The following is a 22,243-nucleotide window of genomic DNA, read 5'->3' as shown; positions in this document are numbered from 1 at the left end:
AAACTAACCCCTGAAATGATCAAAATAATAATTATATCACTATCAAACGTAATAAATATTAATGTTATTAAATTAAGACACCCAATATCAATAATGCTTTTCATTATCCTACAAACTTTTTTAGTTGGGCTAATAACAGGGACAATAATGGAAAGATATTGGTTATCATATATTTTATTTTTAACATTTCTTGGTGGTATATTAGTTCTATTTATTTATATTACGAGAATTGCATCAAACGAAATATTTCAACCTAAATCAATTACAATAATTATTACCTTAACAATATGAATATTTATCATATCAACATTAATTATTTTAGATATAACAATATTTATAGACTTTTTCAAAAATACTGAAACTATAAATATTGATAATTCAATCAATTATCAAGAAATAACAATATCTTTAGAAAAACTATATAATAGACCAACATTCATTATTACAATAATAATATTAATTTATTTATTTTTAGCACTATTAGCAGTTGTTAAAATCACCAGCATTAACCAGGGGCCTATTCGTAAAATAAGATAATTTACTAATGAATAAACCCTTACGATTGAGACATCCTTTAATTAAAATCATCAATAACTCTTTAGTTGATTTACCCGCACCAACAAATATTTCATTTTGATGGAATTTTGGGTCCCTACTAGGGCTATGTTTGGTAATTCAAATTGTAACTGGACTATTTTTAGCTATACATTATACATCAAATATTGAAATAGCATTTAGTAGTGTAGTTCACATCTGCTGAGATGTAAATAATGGCTGAATTATTCGAACCTTACATGCAAATGGAGCTTCTATATTTTTTATTTGTATTTATTTGCATGTAGGACGAGGAATTTACTACGGATCTTATATATACATACACACCTGAATAATTGGTACAGTAATCCTATTTTTAGTTATAGCAACTGCATTTATAGGATACGTTTTACCTTGAGGTCAAATATCATTCTGAGGTGCAACAGTAATTACTAATTTATTATCAGCAATCCCATACTTAGGAACAGATTTAGTTCAATGAGTGTGAGGAGGATTTGCTGTTGATAATGCAACATTAAATCGATTCTTTACATTCCATTTTGTATTACCATTTATTATTGCTGCAATAGCAGCAATTCATTTATTTTTCCTTCACCAAACAGGGTCTAATAACCCTTTAGGACTAAATGGAGATATTGAAAAAATTCCATTTCACCCATACTTTACTTTCAAGGACTCTATTACATTTGTATTAATAACATCATTATTAATTATATTGTGCTTGATCAATCCTTACCTCCTAGGAGATCCGGATAATTCTGTACCTGCCAACCCATTAGTAACTCCTGTCCATATTCAACCAGAATGGTACTTCTTATTTGCATATGCAATTCTTCGGTCAATCCCTAATAAACTTGGAGGTGTTATTGCGTTATTCCTATCAATTAGAATCTTAATAATTTTACCATTTTATAATAAAACACCATTCCGAGGTATTCAATTCTATCCTATCAACCAGATTTTATTCTGAATTATAGTAGTTGTTGTATGCTTATTAACATGAATTGGAAAACGGCCTGTTGAAGAACCTTATATTATAACAGGACAAATCTTAACAATTATTTACTTTACATACTTCTTAATTAATGTGCATGTTGCAAACGCATGAGATAAGCTAATTAAGGAATAATAAGTTAATTAGCTTAGGAAAAGCATATGTTTTGAAAACATAAAACTAGAAGTTTAACTCTTCTATTAACTTTTCTTAAAAAATTTCACTAAATAAATGAAATAAATAAAATCTTTAAACCAACAAAGAAAATAAAAAAATTTAAAGATAATGGCAAAAAACTTTTTCAAGCTAAGTACATTAATTTATCGTAACGAAAACGTGGTAATGTGCCACGAACTCAAATAAAACCAAAGGACATAACAGCAAGCTTAATAAAAAATATAAAAGAATAAAAATCACCACCTAAAAAAATTAAAGCTAATAACATTCTTATAAAAACAATTCTAGTATACTCAGCTAAAAAAATTAAAGTAAAACCTCCTGCACCATATTCAATATTAAACCCTGAAACTAACTCAGATTCACCCTCGGCAAAGTCAAAAGGAGTACGGTTAGTTTCAGCTAAACGAGAAGCAAAACAAGCTAAAGCTAAAGGAAAAGAAATAATAATAAATCAACAATAAAGCTGATAGTTTATAAAATCAAACATGTTAAAACTACCAATTAAAATAATTAAAGATAATAAAATTAAAGCCAAACTAACTTCATATGAAATTGTTTGAGCAACAGAACGAAGAGAACCTAGTAAAGAATAATTTGAATTAGAAGACCAACCAGCAATTATAACAGTATAAACACCTAATCAAGTACAACATAAAAAAAACAAAAATCCATAAGAAAAAGAACATATATAAGTTAAGTAGGGAAAAATCACTCAAACAGCCAAGGAAATTATTAAATTAAAAACAGGAGAAAAATAATAAAGTAAATAATTAGATATAATAGGAATTGGCTGCTCCTTACAAATTAACTTGATAGCATCACTAAAGGGTTGAGGAATTCCGACAAAACCTACTTTATTTGGACCCTTCCGAATTTGAATATAACCTAAAACCTTACGCTCTAATAAAGTTAAAAAAGCAACACTAATTAAAACACAAATAACTAATAAAAGAAAATTCAAAATAAACATAAATAAATCATAAAGTATCAATACTATTTGTAGAAAAAATCTACATAAATGAATTCTAAATTCAACACATTAATCTGTCAAAATAGTAATTTAATTAGTATTAATCAATAAAATAAAAAATATTTCAACCATGTGGTCCTTTCGTACTAATATGAATTAATAATCTTAGGATAGAAACCGACCTGGCTCACGCCGGTCTGAACTCAGATCATGTAAGAATTTAAAGGTCGAACAGACCTAATTACTGGGCTACTGCACCCAAAATTTTTCTTAATCCAACATCGAGGTCGCAATCTGCTTTGTCGATATGAGCTCTCAAAAACAATTACGCTGTTATCCCTAAGGCAACTTAATCTTATGATCATAAATTATGGATCAAAACAACAAACATAAATAAATGATATAATAATGAAGAGTTTATTTATCCTTCATGTCACCCCAACAAAACATCATCATTAAATATAGAAAGACAAACAAAAAACTATATAAAAATAAAATGTTAAGCTCTATAGGGTCTTCTCGTCCTAAAGAAAAATTTAAGCCTTTTGACTCAAAAGTTAAATTCAAAAATTTATTAAGAGACAGTTGATTTCTCGTCAAGCCATTCATTCCAGCCACTAATTAAGAGACTAATGATTATGCTACCTTTGCACGGTCAAAATACCGCGGCTCTTTAAAAATTTGCTCAGTGAGCAGGCCAGACCTCAAAATATTTTCTAGAGGACATGTTTTTGATAAACAGGCGGAAATCAATTTTGCCTAGTTCCTTATAATAAATTAAGAAGGTAAAAATTATATACAAATAAATATACTAATTCTATCATTATTACAAAAATTTCAAAATTAAATTTATAATCTTAATAAAAAACCTAAAATAATTATAAAATCAAAAATAAAAATAATGAACTAAAACGTAATCTTAAAGATAGCTGGTTTAAAGCTTACTATTATATTTTATTAAAACAAATTATAGGTTATTAACTTCAAAGCTTATCCCTTAAAGAATAAATAAGTTAATATTTATACCTAAAAAATTAAATAAAAACAATTAACTTTAAAAAATTAAATTTTTTCTTAAGAAACTAGATATCTTGGGAAAAGATTAACATCTCATTTCTATAAATAATTTAATAATAATTATGATACATTAACTATAAATTATTTATAAATCAACCCAAATCGAGACAAGTAAAGTAAATACTAAAATTTTGATAAACCCTGATACAAAAGGTACAATAAATAAAATCTACTTTTAAAAATTTAAAATAATATTTCATAAAACAATTACATTACCAATAAACTTTAATATAAAAAATCAATTCTACAAAATATACTAAGACAAAATTCGACAAAATTATTTTTATTAAATAATTAAATAAACAAAAAATAAATATAATAAAATAAATAATCAAGATATCCTGATTTGCACAGAAAAATTTTCAGTGTAAATGAAACACTTTACTAATAAGTTATATCTTGAAACTCTTCCTAGATACACTTTCCAGTACATCTACTATGTTACGACTTATCTCATCTAAATTGAAGCTAAATTAAAGTAATAAAATAGAATAATCAATAATGAGAGCGACGGGCGATGTGTACACACCTCAGAGCCAATATCAGTTAAATTAAATAAATTAAATTACTATCAAATCCACCTTCATTAATAGTATTTCACCATCAAATCCGTTATAAACAAAAATCTATTGTAACCCACCTCCTCTTAATTATAAGCTGCACCTTGACCTGAAATACTTTACAATTATAAATCTTGAGAATTATAACTCTAAAAAGATTCTCTGATAACGGAGATATACAAACAAATAAATTGAGTAGAGTAAATCGTGTATTATCAATCATGGGGTAGGTTCCTCTGAATGGAATGAGATACCGCCAAATTCTTTGGGTTTAAAGACCTTAACTAATAGTACCCAGGTAAATATAATTAACATTTAAAATAATAGGGTATCTAATCCTAGTTTATTATTCAAATTTCACAGATTCATAAAAAGAGCTATAAATAAATTTTAACATTTCACCTTACAAATTTATATTTTAACCCTAAAAATATAAATAACTGTTTTAACCAATAATATTCACTTGTATCAATCGTATAACCGCGGCTGCTGGCACGAATTATGCCGATACTAAATCAATTGCTAAATCCAAAATCACTTGATAATTAAATCAAATTACTGCAAAATAGAACATTTAGTTTCACAAAACTTACATATAATACAAAGAAAAAGTGAATAAATAAGCAAGAATAAAACTTTTGGAAACAAAATAAGAAATTTAAAAATTTATAAAAATAAGAAAAAATAAACGATTCAAATATTTAAAGAAAAACAAAATAAAACAAACACAAAAATAACAAAAAAAAAAAAGAAACGCACCCTAGAATGACCACAACAACTTCTCTATTATATATAAATAAAGATTAATATGGAACATGTATACCGATAAATGTATTATATTCTTTCTTATTTAATCTTTCTTTTCACTAATAATAAAGAAAGATTAAATAATATAATAAATATATTTAATATAATTATGTAAATTAATGTAATATGTTATTAATATAAAATTAACTTTATATTAAGTTAACTTAAATATTAATTAGTTAAATAATCTAATTATAGATAATATATTAAATTATATTATTATAATTAATATAATTAGTTATATTAATATAAAATTTTATATTTAATAATATTAATTATATTTATTATATCCAATTATAATAATATTAAATATTAATTTACATATTATTATATAATTTATAATACAATAACTTATTTTAAGCTAAAAACATAAGTAGCTATAATCCTAGGTAAATAAATGTATTAAAATAATCATTTAATAATTATAAAATAACATTATAGGTATTTAAATTTAATTAAATGTAATATATTAATATAAATTATTTATTATATATAATATATATGTATTTAGATTATCCTAACGAGATAAATTAATTAGAAATAACCAAAATAATACATAAACAAATTTCTAAAAAAAATTTTTAATTTATATATTAAATATAAATGAAGTGCCTGATTAAAGGGTTACCTTGATAGGGTAAATCAAGTAAATAAAATTACCTTCATTAAATTACATAAGACAGAATTAAACTACCTCCTTTAGTATCAAAAACTAACGTGCATCATACACCTTAATGTAAAAAGGTAAGCTAAACAAGCTAATGGGTTCATACCCCATTTATAGAGGTATCAATCCTCTCCTTTTTAATGACCAACAACTCTACAAAACTTCTCTTCCTATCAACATTAATGATAGGAACGATCCTGTCCATTTCATCAAACTCCTGATTCGGAGTTTGAATAGGACTTGAGATCAACTTACTTTCATTTATTCCGCTCCTAACAAGAAATAAAAATATAATAATAAATGAATCATCAATTAAATATTTTATTGTCCAAGCAATAGCATCGACAATACTATTATTTTCAATTTTGCTGATTCAAATAAAGTATCCAATAGGATGAGAAACAGAATTTATTCCATCAATAATAATTAGATCTAGATTATTATTAAAGATTGGGGCTGCACCCTTTCATTTCTGATTTCCAGAAGTAATAGAAGCTTCAAGATGAAATAACTGTTTAACACTAATAACATGACAAAAAATTGCCCCAATAATAGTATTATCTTACTGTATTCAACTAATAACTTTCATTTGAACAATTATTATTCTAAGAATTATTATTGGGGCAATAGGTGGTTTAAATCAAACATCGCTACGACAACTTCTAGCATATTCCTCAATTAGACATTTAGGGTGAATAATTAGATCCCTAACAGTTAGAGAAAACATTTGAGAACTATACTTTATTATTTATTCACTATTAAGATTAATTATGGTCCTATTATTTAAGCAAATAAATCTATTTTTTATAAATCAGATCTATTCAGCTAGAAATATAAAAACTGAAATTAAATTCATAATATTCTTATCCCTTTTATCATTAGGTGGTTTACCACCATTTCTTGGATTTCTACCAAAATGAATAGAAATTAAAATAGCAATAGAAATTAAAATAGCAACATCACCAATACGATTAGAAAGTGCAGTTAACATACCCGCATTATAAGATTTACATTTTGATAATAAATAACTAAACAATAAGAAACTAAACCTGAACCATCTCTTCCTAATAAAATTCTAATCAAATTAGGACTAATAATTAAAAAACCTATAGAAAGAATAAATATTAAAACAATAATAATAAAACGATTTATATTCTTTTCTCCCGATATATAATCCTCTCTATAATAAATAACCAAAGAAGAAATATATATAACAAAAGATATAAAAATAAGAGACATTCAATCCAAAATTAAAGTCATAACAACCATAGAACCATTTAAATTAAAAAGCTCTCATTCAACAAAAACTCTATAATCAATTATTAAATAATAAATACCCAAAATAAAAATTATAGTTCTAGAAAAAAATAGAGAAAAAAAACTCAAAGAACAAATAGAAAACAAATTCACGGCCTAAGATGAAAAAATTCATATCATTGATGCCACAAAACAACATTTTTAATTAAAATACTTAAGCAACCTAAACAAAAAAATACTCACCCTTTAAACAAAGAATATTTAAAGGCAATCAATGTAAAAGTAAAAGATGATATTCACGAAAATAACCAAGAGAACAAGTATAAACACCAGAATAATAATTACCATGCTGAGAATAAGAATATATATATAAAGTATAAACAGCTCTAAAAAAAGACAAAAAAATTAAAGCAAGAAATCTAAAAGAAGATCAAGACATAATTCTATTTAATAATCTAAGTTCACCTACCAAATTTAAAGAAGGAGGAGCGGCTATATTAGAAGATCTCAAAAGAAATCATCATAAAGCCATTCTTGGCATTAAATTAATTATACCCTTGTTAATCAATAATCTTTGTCTACCTAAACGCTCATAAATAATATTAGATAGACAAAATAAACCAGAAGAACACAAACCATGACCAACCATTAAAGAAAGAGAACCTATACAACCTCATCAATTCATAGTTATTAATCCTCCAATAACCATTCTTATATGAGCAACAGAAGAATAAGCAATTAAAGATTTTAAATCAACCTGACGAAAACAAATAAATCTAACAATAACCCCACCGGATAAACCTAAAGACACTCAAAAATAATTAAACTTTAAACCCAAATAAGAAATAACCTTTATAACACGAAAAATACCATAACCACCTAACTTTAATAAAACACCAGCAAGAATTATTCTACCTGAAATAGGGGCCTCAACATGGGCCTTAGGAAGCCATAAATGAACCAAAAATATTGGCATCTTTACTAAAAAAGCAAGAATTATAAAAACATAAAACATAAAATAATAAGAACCAAAATCAACCAATAAAGGAAAATATAAAGTATCAGAAAAATCATAAACCCTAAATAAAACTAATAATAAAGGCAATCTAGCAACCAAAGTATAAAAAATTAAATAAACACCAGCCTGCAACCGTTCAGGTTGATAACCCCAACCCAAAATCAAAAGTAAAGTAGGAACCAATCTAGCCTAAAAAAAAATATAAAAAGAAAGAAGACTCAATCTAGCAAATGAACAATAAAGCATAATCATTAAAATTAAAACTATAAAAACAAAAAAATTAGAATGATAAGAACTTAAATAAACTGAACCTCTAGCAGTAATTATTAAAGAACAAATTCAAAAACTGAGTAGAATCAAACTAAAAGAAAAATAATCAATACCAAAATAATATCTAATCATATTTAAATCTGCATATGAATAAACACAAATCATAAAAACAAAACTAGACAGAAACATTAAAGAATGAACCAACCATCAACAATTATTAACTAAACAAAGAGGGATCAAAAAAATAGTTATAAATAAATACTTTAACATAAAGATAAACCAAAAGAATTAAAAAAATCATTACCATGAGAACGAATTATTGAAACTAAAATAGAAAGACCTAAAGCACCTTCACAAACAGAAAAAAACAAAAAAATAACAGGAAAAAAATAATCATAATCAAACTCAATAAGAAAAACAATAACCAACATAAATAAAGAAAGAACAATATATTCTAATCTCAAAAGAACCATTAATAAATGCTTACGTTTAGAAGAAAAAACATAAACACCAGCAAAATAAATCAATAAAGAAGTAAATACAGAGAATATAAACATTAGTTTTAATAGTTTAAAAAAACGCCGGTCTTGTAAACCGGAGATAAGTCTGGCCCCCGCTTTTAAAACTTCAGAGGTGGAAAGCTTCCCATCATCGGTCCCCAAAACCGATATTTTAAATAAACTAACCCCTGAAATGATCAAAATAATAATTATATCACTATCAAACGTAATAAATATTAATTTTATTAAATTAAGACACCCAATATCAATAATGCTTTTCATTATCCTACAAACTTTTTTAGTTGGGCTAATAACAGGGACAATAATGGAAAGATATTGGTTATCATATATTTTATTTTTAACATTTCTTGGTGGTATATTAGTTCTATTTATTTATATTACGAGAATTGCATCAAACGAAATATTTCAACCTAAATCAATTACAATAATTATTACCTTAACAATATGAATATTTATCATATCAACATTAATTATTTTAGATATAACAATATTTATAGACTTTTTCAAAAATACTGAAACTATAAATATTGATAATTCAATCAATTATCAAGAAATAACAATATCTTTAGAAAAACTATATAATAGACCAACATTCATTATTACAATAATAATAATAATTTATATTTTTAGCACTATTAGCAGTTGTTAAAATCACCAACATTAACCAGGGGCCTATTCGTAAAATAAGATAATTTACTAACAAATAAACCCTTACGATTGAGACATCCTTTAATTAAAATCATCAATAACTCTTTAGTTGATTTACCCGCACCAACAAATATTTCATTTTGATGGAATTTTGGGTCCCTACTAGGGCTATGTTTGGTAATTCAAATTGTAACTGGACTATTTTTAGCTATACATTATACATCAAATATTGAAATAGCATTTAGTAGTGTAGTTCACATCTGCTGAGATGTAAATAATGGCTGAATTATTCGAACCTTACATGCAAATGGAGCTTCTATATTTTTTATTTGTATTTATTTGCATGTAGGACGAGGAATTTACTACGGATCTTATATATACATACACACCTGAATAATTGGTACAGTAATCCTATTTTTAGTTATAGCAACTGCATTTATAGGATACGTTTTACCTTGAGGTCAAATATCATTCTGAGGTGCAACAGTAATTACTAATTTATTATCAGCAATCCCATACTTAGGAACAGATTTAGTTCAATGAGTGTGAGGAGGATTTGCTGTTGATAATGCAACATTAAATCGATTCTTTACATTCCATTTTGTATTACCATTTATTATTGCTGCAATAGCAGCAATTCATTTATTTTTCCTTCACCAAACAGGGTCTAATAACCCTTTAGGACTAAATGGAGATATTGAAAAAATTCCATTTCACCCATACTTTACTTTCAAGGACTCTATTACATTTGTATTAATAACATCATTATTAATTATATTGTGCTTGATCAATCCTTACCTCCTAGGAGATCCGGATAATTTTGTACCTGCCAACCCATTAGTAACTCCTGTCCATATTCAACCAGAATGGTACTTCTTATTTGCATATGCAATTCTTCGGTCAATCCCTAATAAACTTGGAGGTGTTATTGCGTTATTCCTATCAATTAGAATCTTAATAATTTTACCATTTTATAATAAAACACCATTCCGAGGTATTCAATTCTATCCTATCAACCAGATTTTATTCTGAATTATAGTAGTTGTTGTATGCTTATTAACATGAATTGGAAAACGGCCTGTTGAAGAACCTTATATTATAACAGGACAAATCTTAACAATTATTTACTTTACATACTTCTTAATTAATGTGCATGTTGCAAACGCATGAGATAAGCTAATTAAGGAATAATAAGTTAATTAGCTTAGGAAAAGCATATGTTTTGAAAACATAAAACTAGAAGTTTAACTCTTCTATTAACTTTTCTTAAAAAAATTTCACTAAATAAATGAAATAAATAAAATCTTTAAACCAACAAAGAAAATACAAAAAATTTAAAGATAATGGCAAAAAACTTTTTCAAGCTAAGTACATTAATTTATCGTAACGGAAACGTGGTAATGTGCCACGAACTCAAATAAAACCAAAGGACATAACAGCAAGCTTAATAAAAAATATAAAAGAATAAAAATCACCACCTAAAAAAATTAAAGCTAATAACATTCTTATAAAAACAATTCTAGTATACTCAGCTAAAAAAATTAAAGTAAAACCTCCTGCACCATATTCAATATTAAACCCTGAAACTAACTCAGATTCACCCTCGGCAAAGTCAAAAGGAGTACGGTTAGTTTCAGCTAAACAAGAAGCAAAACAAGCTAAAGCTAAAGGAAAAGAAATAATAATAAATCAACAATAAAGCTGATAGTTTATAAAATCAAACATGTTAAAACTACCAATTAAAATAATTAAAGATAATAAAATTAAAGCCAAACTAACTTCATATGAAATTGTTTGAGCAACAGAACGAAGAGAACCTAGTAAAGAATAATTTGAATTAGAAGACCAACCAGCAATTATAACAGTATAAACACCTAATCAAGTACAACATAAAAAAAACAAAAATCCATAAGAAAAAGAACATATATAAGTTAAGTAGGGAAAAATCACTCAAACAGCCAAGGAAATTATTAAATTAAAAACAGGAGAAAAATAATAAAGTAAATAATTAGATATAATAGGAATTGGCTGCTCCTTACAAATTAACTTGATAGCATCACTAAAGGGTTGAGGAATTCCGACAAAACCTACTTTATTTGGACCCTTCCGAATTTGAATATAACCTAAAACCTTACGCTCTAATAAAGTTAAAAAAGCAACACTAATTAAAACACAAATAACTAATAAAAGAAAATTCAAAATAAACATAAATAAATCATAAAGTATCAATACTATTTGTAGAAAAAATCTACATAAATGAATTCTAAATTCAACACATTAATCTGTCAAAATAGTAATTTAATTAGTATTAATCAATAAAATAAAAAATATTTCAACCATGTGGTCCTTTCGTACTAATATGAATTAATAATCTTAGGATAGAAACCGACCTGGCTCACGCCGGTCTGAACTCAGATCATGTAAGAATTTAAAGGTCGAACAGACCTAATTACTGGGCTACTGCACCCAAAATTTTTCTTAATCCAACATCGAGGTCGCAATCTGCTTTGTCGATATGAGCTCTCAAAAACAATTACGCTGTTATCCCTAAGGCAACTTAATCTTATGATCATAAATTATGGATCAAAACAACAAACATAAATAAATGATATAATAATGAAGAGTTTATTTATCCTTCATGTCACCCCAACAAAACATCATCATTAAATATAGAAAGACAAACAAAAAACTATATAAAAATAAAATGTTAAGCTCTATAGGGTCTTCTCGTCCTAAAGAAAAATTTAAGCCTTTTGACTCAAAAGTTAAATTCAAAAATTTATTAAGAGACAGTTGATTTCTCGTCAAGCCATTCATTCCAGCCACTAATTAAGAGACTAATGATTATGCTACCTTTGCACGGTCAAAATACCGCGGCTCTTTAAAAATTTGCTCAGTGAGCAGGCCAGACCTCAAAATATTTTCTAGAGGACATGTTTTTGATAAACAGGCGGAAATCAATTTTGCCTAGTTCCTTATAATAAATTAACAAGGTAAAAATTATATACAAATAAATATACTAATTCTATCATTATTACAAAAATTTCAAAATTAAATTTATAATCTTAATAAAAAACCTAAAATAATTATAAAATCAAAAATAAAAGTAATGAACTGAAACGTAATCTTAAAGATAGCTGGTTTAAAGCTTACTATTATATTTTATTAAAACAAATTATAGGTTATTAACTTCAAAGCTTATCCCTTAAAGAATAAATAAGTTAATATTTATACCTAAAAAATTAAATAAAAACAATTAACTTTAAAAAATTAAATTTTTTCTTAAGAAACTAGATATCTTGGGAAAAGAGTAACATCTCATTTCTATAAATAATTTAATAATAATTATGATACATTAACTATAAATTATTTATAAATCAACCCAAATCGAGACAAGTAAAGTAAATACTAAAATTTTGATAAACCCTGATACAAAAGGTACAATAAATAAAATCTACTTTTAAAAATTTAAAATAATATTTCATAAAACAATTACATTACCAATAAACTATAATATAAAAAATCAATTCTACAAAATATACTAAGACAAAATTCGACAAAATTATTTTTATTAAATAATTAAATAAACAAAAAATAAATATAATAAAATAAATAATCAAGATATCCTGATTTGCACAGAAAAATTTTCAGTGTAAATGAAACACTTTACTAATAAGTTATATCTTGAAACTCTTCCTAGATACACTTTCCAGTACATCTACTATGTTACGACTTATCTCATCTAAATTGAAGCTAAATTAAAGTAATAAAATAGAATAATCAATAATGAGAGCGACGGGCGATGTGTACACACCTCAGAGCCAATATCAGTTAAATTAAATAAATTAAATTACTATCAAATCCACCTTCATTAATAGTATTTCACCATCAAATCCGTTATAAACAAAAATCTATTGTAACCCACCTCCTCTTAATTATAAGCTGCACCTTGACCTGAAATACTTTACAATTATAAATCTTGAGAATTATAACTCTAAAAAGATTCTCTGATAACGGAGATATACAAACAAATAAATTGAGTAGAGTAAATCGTGTATTATCAATCATGGGGTAGGTTCCTCTGAATGGAATGAGATACCGCCAAATTCTTTGGGTTTAAAGACCTTAACTAATAGTACCCAGGTAAATATAATTAACATTTAAAATAATAGGGTATCTAATCCTAGTTTATTATTCAAATTTCACAGATTCATAAAAAGAGCTATAAATAAATTTTAACATTTCACCTTACAAATTTATATTTTAACCCTAAAAATATAAATAACTGTTTTAACCAATAATATTCACTTGTATCAATCGTATAACCGCGGCTGCTGGCACGAATTATGCCGATACTAAATCAATTGCTAAATCCAAAATCACTTGATAATTAAATCAAATTACTGCAAAATAGAACATTTAGTTTCACAAAACTTACATATAATACAAAGAAAAAGTGAATAAATAAGCAAGAATAAAACTTTTGGAAACAAAATAAGAAATTTAAAAATTTATAAAAATAAGAAAAAATAAACGATTCAAATATTTAAAGAAAAACAAAATAAAACAAACACAAAAATAACAAAAAAAAAAAAGAAACGCACCCTAGAATGACCACAACAACTTCTCTATTATATATAAATAAAGATTAATATGGAACATGTATACCGATAAATGTATTATATTCTTTCTTATTTAATCTTTCTTTTCACTAATAATAAAGAAAGATTAAATAATATAATAAATATATTTAATATAATTATGTAAATTAATGTAATATGTTATTAATATAAAATTAACTTTATATTAAGTTAACTTAAATATTAATTAGTTAAATAATCTAATTATAGATAATATATTAAATTATATTATTATAATTAATATAATTAGTTATATTAATATAAAATTTTATATTTAATAATATTAATTATATTTATTATATCCAATTATAATAATATTAAATATTAATTTACATATTATTATATAATTTATAATACAATAACTTATTTTAAGCTAAAAACATAAGTAGCTATAATCCTAGGTAAATAAATGTATTAAAATAATCATTTAATAATTATAAAATAACATTATAGGTATTTAAATTTAATTAAATGTAATATATTAATATAAATTATTTATTATATATAATATATATGTATTTAGATTATCCTAACGAGATAAATTAATTAGAAATAACCAAAATAATACATAAACAAATTTCTAAAAAAAATTTTTAATTTATATATTAAATATAAATGAAGTGCCTGATTAAAGGGTTACCTTGATAGGGTAAATCAAGTAAATAAAATTACCTTCATTAAATTACATAAGACAGAATTAAACTACCTCCTTTAGTATCAAAAACTAACGTGCATCATACACCTTAATGTAAAAAGGTAAGCTAAACAAGCTAATGGGTTCATACCCCATTTATAGAGGTATCAATCCTCTCCTTTTTAATGACCAACAACTCTACAAAACTTCTCTTCCTATCAACATTAATGATAGGAACGATCCTGTCCATTTCATCAAACTCCTGATTCGGAGTTTGAATAGGACTTGAGATCAACTTACTTTCATTTATTCCGCTCCTAACAAGAAATAAAAATATAATAATAAATGAATCATCAATTAAATATTTTATTGTCCAAGCAATAGCATCGACAATACTATTATTTTCAATTTTGCTGATTCAAATAAAGTATCCAATAGGATGAGAAACAGAATTTATTCCATCAATAATAATTAGATCTAGATTATTATTAAAGATTGGGGCTGCACCCTTTCATTTCTGATTTCCAGAAGTAATAGGAGCTTCAAGATGAAATAACTGTTTAACACTAATAACATGACAAAAAATTGCCCCAATAATAGTATTATCTTACTGTATTCAACTAAGAACTTTCATTTGAACAATTATTATTCTAAGAATTATTATTGGGGCAATAGGTGGTTTAAATCAAACATCGCTACGACAACTTCTAGCATATTCCTCAATTAGACATTTAGGGTGAATAATTAGATCCCTAACAGTTAGAGAAAACATTTGAGAACTATACTTTATTATTTATTCACTATTAAGATTAATTATGGTCCTATTATTTAAGCAAATAAATCTATTTTTTATAAATCAGATCTATTCAGCTAGAAATATAAAAACTGAAATTAAATTCATAATATTCTTATCCCTTTTACCATTAGGTGGTTTACCACCATTTCTTGGATTTCTACCAAAATGAATTGTAATACAATCATTGATGGAAAATAACATAACAACTATTATAACAATTATGGTTGTATTAACTACAATCACACTTTATTATTATATACGTATTAGATTCTCAGCCCTAATTATATCATACACAGAACATTCGTGATCTATAAAAATAAAGTCTCAAAAATCAAGAATTATTCTTCCTATAACAGTAATAATTTCAACAATAGGATTAGTCTCAACATCAACCTTAATCTCATTATACTAAGGACTTAAGTTAAACAAACTAATAACCTTCAAAGTTATAATTAAAAGAATAATCTTTTAGGCCTTAGTAAAATTTTACACCTCTAGAATTGCAGTCTAGAATCATAATTGAATATAAGACCTAAAGTATGGTAAGAGAGAAACATCTCATAAGTAGATTTACAGTCTACCACCTTAAATTCAGCCATCTTACCGCAAAAATGATTATTCTCAACAAACCATAAGGATATTGGTACTTTACACTTCTTATTTGGAGCGTGAGCAGGAATAGTAGGAACATCAATAAGAATACTTATTCGTGCTGAACTTGGTCAACCAGGATCTCTAATTGGAGATGACCAAATTTATAATGTCATTATTACAGCTCACGCATTTGTAATAATTTTTTTTATAGTAATACCTATTATAATTGGTGGATTTGGTAATTGACTTGTACCATTAATAATTGGTGCACCAGATATAGCATTCCCACGAATAAATTATATAAGTTTTTGATTACTACCGCCCTCACTTACCCTTCTTCTTACATCTTCTATAGTAGATAACGGTGCTGGTACAGGATGAACAGTTTACCCTCCTCTTGCAGGAGCTATCGCACATGGGGGGGGCATCTGTAGACCTAGCTATTTTTTCACTTCACTTAGCAGGTGTATCATCTATTCTTGGTGCAGTAAACTTCATTACAACAGCAATTAATATACGATCAGAAAGTATAACTCTAGATCAAACACCTTTATTTGTCTGATCTGTAGCTATTACAGCCCTTCTTCTCCTTTTATCACTTCCAGTATTAGCAGGGGCTATTACTATACTATTAACAGATCGAAATTTAAATACATCATTCTTTGACCCTGCTGGAGGAGGTGACCCAATTTTATATCAACACCTATTCTGATTCTTTGGACACCCAGAAGTTTACATTTTAATTCTACCGGGGTTTGGGATTATTTCTCACATTGTATGTCAAGAAAGAGGAAAAATTGAATCATTTGGAACACTAGGTATAATTTATGCTATATTATCAATTGGACTAATAGGATTTATTGTATGAGCACATCATATATTCACAGTAGGAATAGACGTTGACACACGAGCATACTTTACATCAGCAACAATAATTATTGCTGTACCTACAGGAATCAAGGTATTCAGATGATTAGCTACACTATATGGAACTAAATTCAAATTTAATCCACCGTTATTATGAGCTCTAGGATTTATTTTCCTATTTACAATTGGTGGGCTAACAGGATTAGTATTAGCAAATTCATCACTTGACATTGTATTACATGATACATATTATGTAGTTGCCCACTTCCATTATGTCTTATCTATAGGAGCAGTATTTGCAATTATAGGAGGTGTTATTCAATGATATCCATTATTTACAGGATTAACTATAAATAATACATGATTAAAAATCCAATTCACAATTATATTTATTGGAGTAAACTTAACATTCTTTCCTCAGCACTTCCTAGGACTAGCAGGAATACCACGACGATATTCAGATTACCCAGACGCATATACATCATGAAATGTAGTATCAAGAATTGGGTCCACAATTTCTATTGTAGGAATCATTATATTCATTGTAATTATATGAGAAAGAATGGTTACAAACCGGGCAATCATATTTAGAGCTAATATAAGAAGATCAACAGAATGACTGCAAAATAACCCACCTGCGGAACACAGTTACTCAGAACTACCATTAATTTCTAGATTCTAATATGGCAGATTAGTGCAGTAGATTTAAGCTCTACAAATAAAGGTTTGACCTTTTATTAGAAAATTAATGGCAACATGATCAAATTTATCCCTTCAAGATGGAGCTTCACCATTAATGGAGCAACTATCATTCTTCCATGATCATACCATGGTCGTATTATTATTAATTACAGTAATTGTAGGCTATGCCCTAAGTTACATATTATTCATTGCCTATACAAACCGAAACATACTTCACGGGCATTTAATTGAAACAATCTGAACAGCACTACCAGCAATTACACTAATTTTTATTGCACTACCATCATTACGACTTCTATATTTACTTGATGCTTGTTTTGCTTCTTGTTTAGCTGAAACTAACCGTACTCCTTTTGACTTTGCCGAGGGTGAATCTGAGTTAGTTTCAGGGTTTAATATTGAATATGGTGCAGGAGGTTTTACTTTAATTTTTTTAGCTGAGTATACTAGAATTGTTTTTATAAGAATGTTATTAGCTTTAATTTTTTTAGGTGGTGATTTTTATTCTTTTATGTTTTTTATTAAGCTTGCTGTTATGTCCTTTGGTTTTATTTGAGTTCGTGGCACATTACCACGTTTTCGTTACGATAAATTAATGTACTTAGCTTGAAAAAGTTTTTTGCCATTATCTTTAAATTTTTTTATTTTCTTTGTTGGTTTAAAGATTTTATTTATTTCATTTATTTAGTGAAATTTTTTAAGAAATGTTAATAGAAGAGTTAAACTTCTAGTTTTATGTTTTCAAAACATATGCTTTTCCTAAGCTAATTAACTTATTATTCCTTAATTAGCTTATCTCATGCGTTTGCAACATGCACATTAATTAAGAAGTATGTAAAGTAAATAATTGTTAAGATTTGTCCTGTTATAATATAAGGTTCTTCAACAGGCCGTTTTCCAATTCATGTTAATAAGCATACAACAACTACTATAATTCAGAATAAAATCTGGTTGATAGGATAGAATTGAATACCTCGGAATGGTGTTTTATTATAAAATGGTAAAATTATTAAGATTCTAATTGATAGGAATAACGCAATAACACCTCCAAGTTTGTTAGGGATTGACCGAAGAATTGCATATGCAAATAAGAAGTACCATTCTGGTTGAATATGGACAGGAGTTACTAATGGGTTGGCAGGTACAAAATTATCCGGATCTCCTAGGAGGTAAGGATTGATCAAGCACAACATAATTAATAATGATGTTATTAATACAAACGTAATAGAGTCCTTGAAAGTAAAGTATGGGTGAAATGGAATTTTTTCAATATCTCCATTTAGTCCTAAAGGGTTATTAGACCCTGTTTGGTGAAGGAAAAATAAATGAATTGCTGCTATTGCAGCAATAATAAATGGTAATACAAAATGGAATGTAAAGAATCGATTTAATGTTGCATTATCAACAGCAAATCCTCCTCACACTCATTGAACTAAATCTGTTCCTAAGTATGGGATTGCTGATAATAAATTAGTAATTACTGTTGCACCTCAGAATGATATTTGACCTCAAGGTAAAACGTATCCTATAAATGCAGTTGCTATAACTAAAAATAGGATTACTGTACCAATTATTCAGGTGTGTATGTATATATAAGATCCTTGGTAAATTCCTCGTCCTACATGCAAATAAATACAAATAAAAAATATAGAAGCTCCATTTGCATGTAAGGTTCGAATAATTCAGCCATTATTTACATCTCGGCAGATGTGAACTACACTACTAAATGCTATTTCAATATTTGATGTATAATGTATAGCTAAAAATAGTCCAGTTACAATTTGAATTACCAAACATAGCCCTAGTAGGGACCCAAAATTCCATCAAAATGAAATATTTGTTGGTGCGAGTAAATCAACTAAAGAGTTATTGATGATTTTAATTAAAGGATGTCTCAATCGTAAGGGTTTATTCATTAGTAAATTATCTTATTTTACGAATAGGCCCCTGGTTAATGTTGGTGATTTTAACAACTGCTAATAGTGCTAAAAATAAATAAATTATTATTATTATTGTAATAATGAATGTTGGTCTGTTATATAGTTTTTCTAAAGATATTGTTATTTCTTGATAATTGATTGAATTATCAATATTTATAGTTTCAGTATTTTTGAAAAAGTCTATAAATATTGTTATATCTAAAATAATTAATGTTGATATGATAAATATTCATATTGTTAAGGTAATAATTATTGTAATTGATTTAGGTTGAAATATTTCGTTTGATGCAATTCTCGTAATATAAATAAATAGAACTAATATACCACCAAGAAATGTTAAAAATAAAATATATGATAACCAATATCTTTCCATTATTGTCCCTGTTATTAGCCCAACTAAAAAAGTTTGTAGGATAATGAAAAGCATTATTGATATTGGGTGTCTTAATTTAATAAAATTAATATTTATTACGTTTGATAGTGATATAATTATAATTTTGATCATTTCAGGGGTTAGTTTATTTAAAATATCGGTTTTGGGGACCGATGATGGGAAGCTTTCCACCTCTGAAGTTTTAAAAGCGGGGGCCAGACTTATCTCCGGTTTACAAGACCGGCGTTTTTTTTAAACTATTAAAACTAATGTTTATATTCTCTGTCTTTACTTCTTTATTGATTTATTTTGCTGGTGTTTATGTTTTTTCTTCTAAACGTAAGCATTTATTAATGGTTCTTTTGAGATTAGAATATATTGTTCTTTCTTTATTTATGTTGGTTATTGTTTTTCTTATTGAGTTTGATTATGATTATTTTTTTCCTGTTATTTTTTTGGTTTTTTCTGTTTGTGAAGGTGCTTTAGGTCTTTCTATTTTAGTTTCAATAATTCGTTCTCATGGTAATGATTTTTTTAATTCTTTTGGTTTATCTTTATGTTAAAGTATTTATTTATAACTATTTTTTTGATCCCTCTTTGTTTAGTTAATAATTGTTGATGGTTGGTTCATTCTTTAATGTTTCTGTCTAGTTTTGTTTTTATGATTTGTGTTTATTCATATGCAGATTTAAATATGATTAGATATTATTTTGGTATTGATTATTTTTCTTTTAGTTTGATTCTACTTAGTTTTTGAATTTGTTCTTTAATAATTACTGCTAGAGGTACAGTTTATTTAAGTTCTTATCATTCTAATTTTTTTGTTTTTATAGTTTTAATTTTAATGATTATGCTTTATTGTTCATTTGCTAGATTGAGTCTTCTTTCTTTTTATATTTTTTTTGAGGCTAGATTGGTTCCTACTTTACTTTTGATTTTGGGTTGGGGTTATCAACCTGAACGGTTGCAGGCTGGTGTTTATTTAATTTTTTATACTTTGGTTGCTAGATTGCCTTTATTATTAGTTTTATTTAGGGTTTATGATTTTTCTAATACTTTATATTTTCCTTTATTGGTTGATTTTGGTTCTTATTATTTTATGTTTTATGTTTTTATAATTCTTGCTTTTTTAGTTAAGATGCCAATATTTTTGGTTCATTTATGGCTTCCTAAGGCCCATGTTGAGGCCCCTATTTCAGGTAGAATAATTCTTGCTGGTGTTTTATTAAAGTTAGGTGGTTATGGTATTTTTCGTGTTATAAAGGTTATTTCTTATTTGGGTTTAAAGTTTAATTATTTTTGATTGTCTTTAGGTTTATCCGGTGGGGTTATTGTTAGATTTATTTGTTTTCGTCAGGTTGATTTAAAATCTTTAATTGCTTATTCTTCTGTTGCTCATATAAGAATGGTTATTGGAGGATTAATAACTATGAATTGATGAGGTTGTATAGGTTCTCTTTCTTTAATGGTTGGTCATGGTTTGTGTTCTTCTGGTTTATTTTGTCTATCTAATATTATTTATGAGCGTTTAGGTAGACGAAGATTATTGATTAACAAGGGTATAATTAATTTAATGCCAAGAATGGCTTTATGATGATTTCTTTTGAGATCTTCTAATATAGCCGCTCCTCCTTCTTTAAATTTGGTAGGTGAACTTAGATTATTAAATAGAATTATGTCTTGATCTTCTTTTAGATTTCTTGCTTTAATTTTTTTGTCTTTTTTTAGAGCTGTTTATACTTTATATATATATTCTTATTCTCAGCATGGTAATTATTATTCTGGTGTTTATACTTGTTCTCTTGGTTATTTTCGTGAATATCATCTTTTACTTTTATATTGATTGCCTTTAAATATTCTTTGTTTAAAGGGTGAGTATTTTTTTGTTTAGGTTGCTTAAGTATTTTAATTAAAAATGTTGTTTTGTGGAATCAATGATATGAATTTTTTCATCTTAGGCCGTGAATTTGTTTTCTATTTGTTCTTTGAGTTTTTTTTCTCTATTTTTTTCTAGAACTATAATTTTTATTTTGGGTATTTATTATTTAATAATTGATTATAGAGTTTTTGTTGAATGAGAGCTTTTTAATTTAAATGGTTCTATGGTTGTTATGACTTTAATTTTGGATTGAATGTCTCTTATTTTTATATCTTTTGTTATATATATTTCTTC

General features: G+C 26.3%; 1 long non-coding RNA gene across 1 annotated transcript; it reads right to left on the bottom strand.

Annotated features, from left to right (window-relative positions):
* Positions 1-642: 642 nt before the first annotated feature.
* LOC126469790 (uncharacterized) lies at positions 643-10,937 on the bottom strand. The gene is made up of 2 exons (XR_007586078.1): positions 10,200-10,937; positions 643-1,169 (listed from the first exon to the last, which is right to left on the bottom strand). It is a non-coding gene; the product is annotated as an uncharacterized LOC126469790 (long non-coding RNA).
* Positions 10,938-22,243: the final 11,306 nt, after the last annotated feature.

This window comes from Schistocerca serialis, chromosome 3 (genome assembly GCF_023864345.2).
Source record: "Schistocerca serialis cubense isolate TAMUIC-IGC-003099 chromosome 3, iqSchSeri2.2, whole genome shotgun sequence".
NCBI classification, from domain to species: Eukaryota; Metazoa; Arthropoda; class Insecta; order Orthoptera; family Acrididae; genus Schistocerca; species Schistocerca serialis.
The sequence above is the reverse complement of the archived record's forward strand: the minus strand, read 5'-3'. Positions and strand labels throughout refer to the sequence as shown.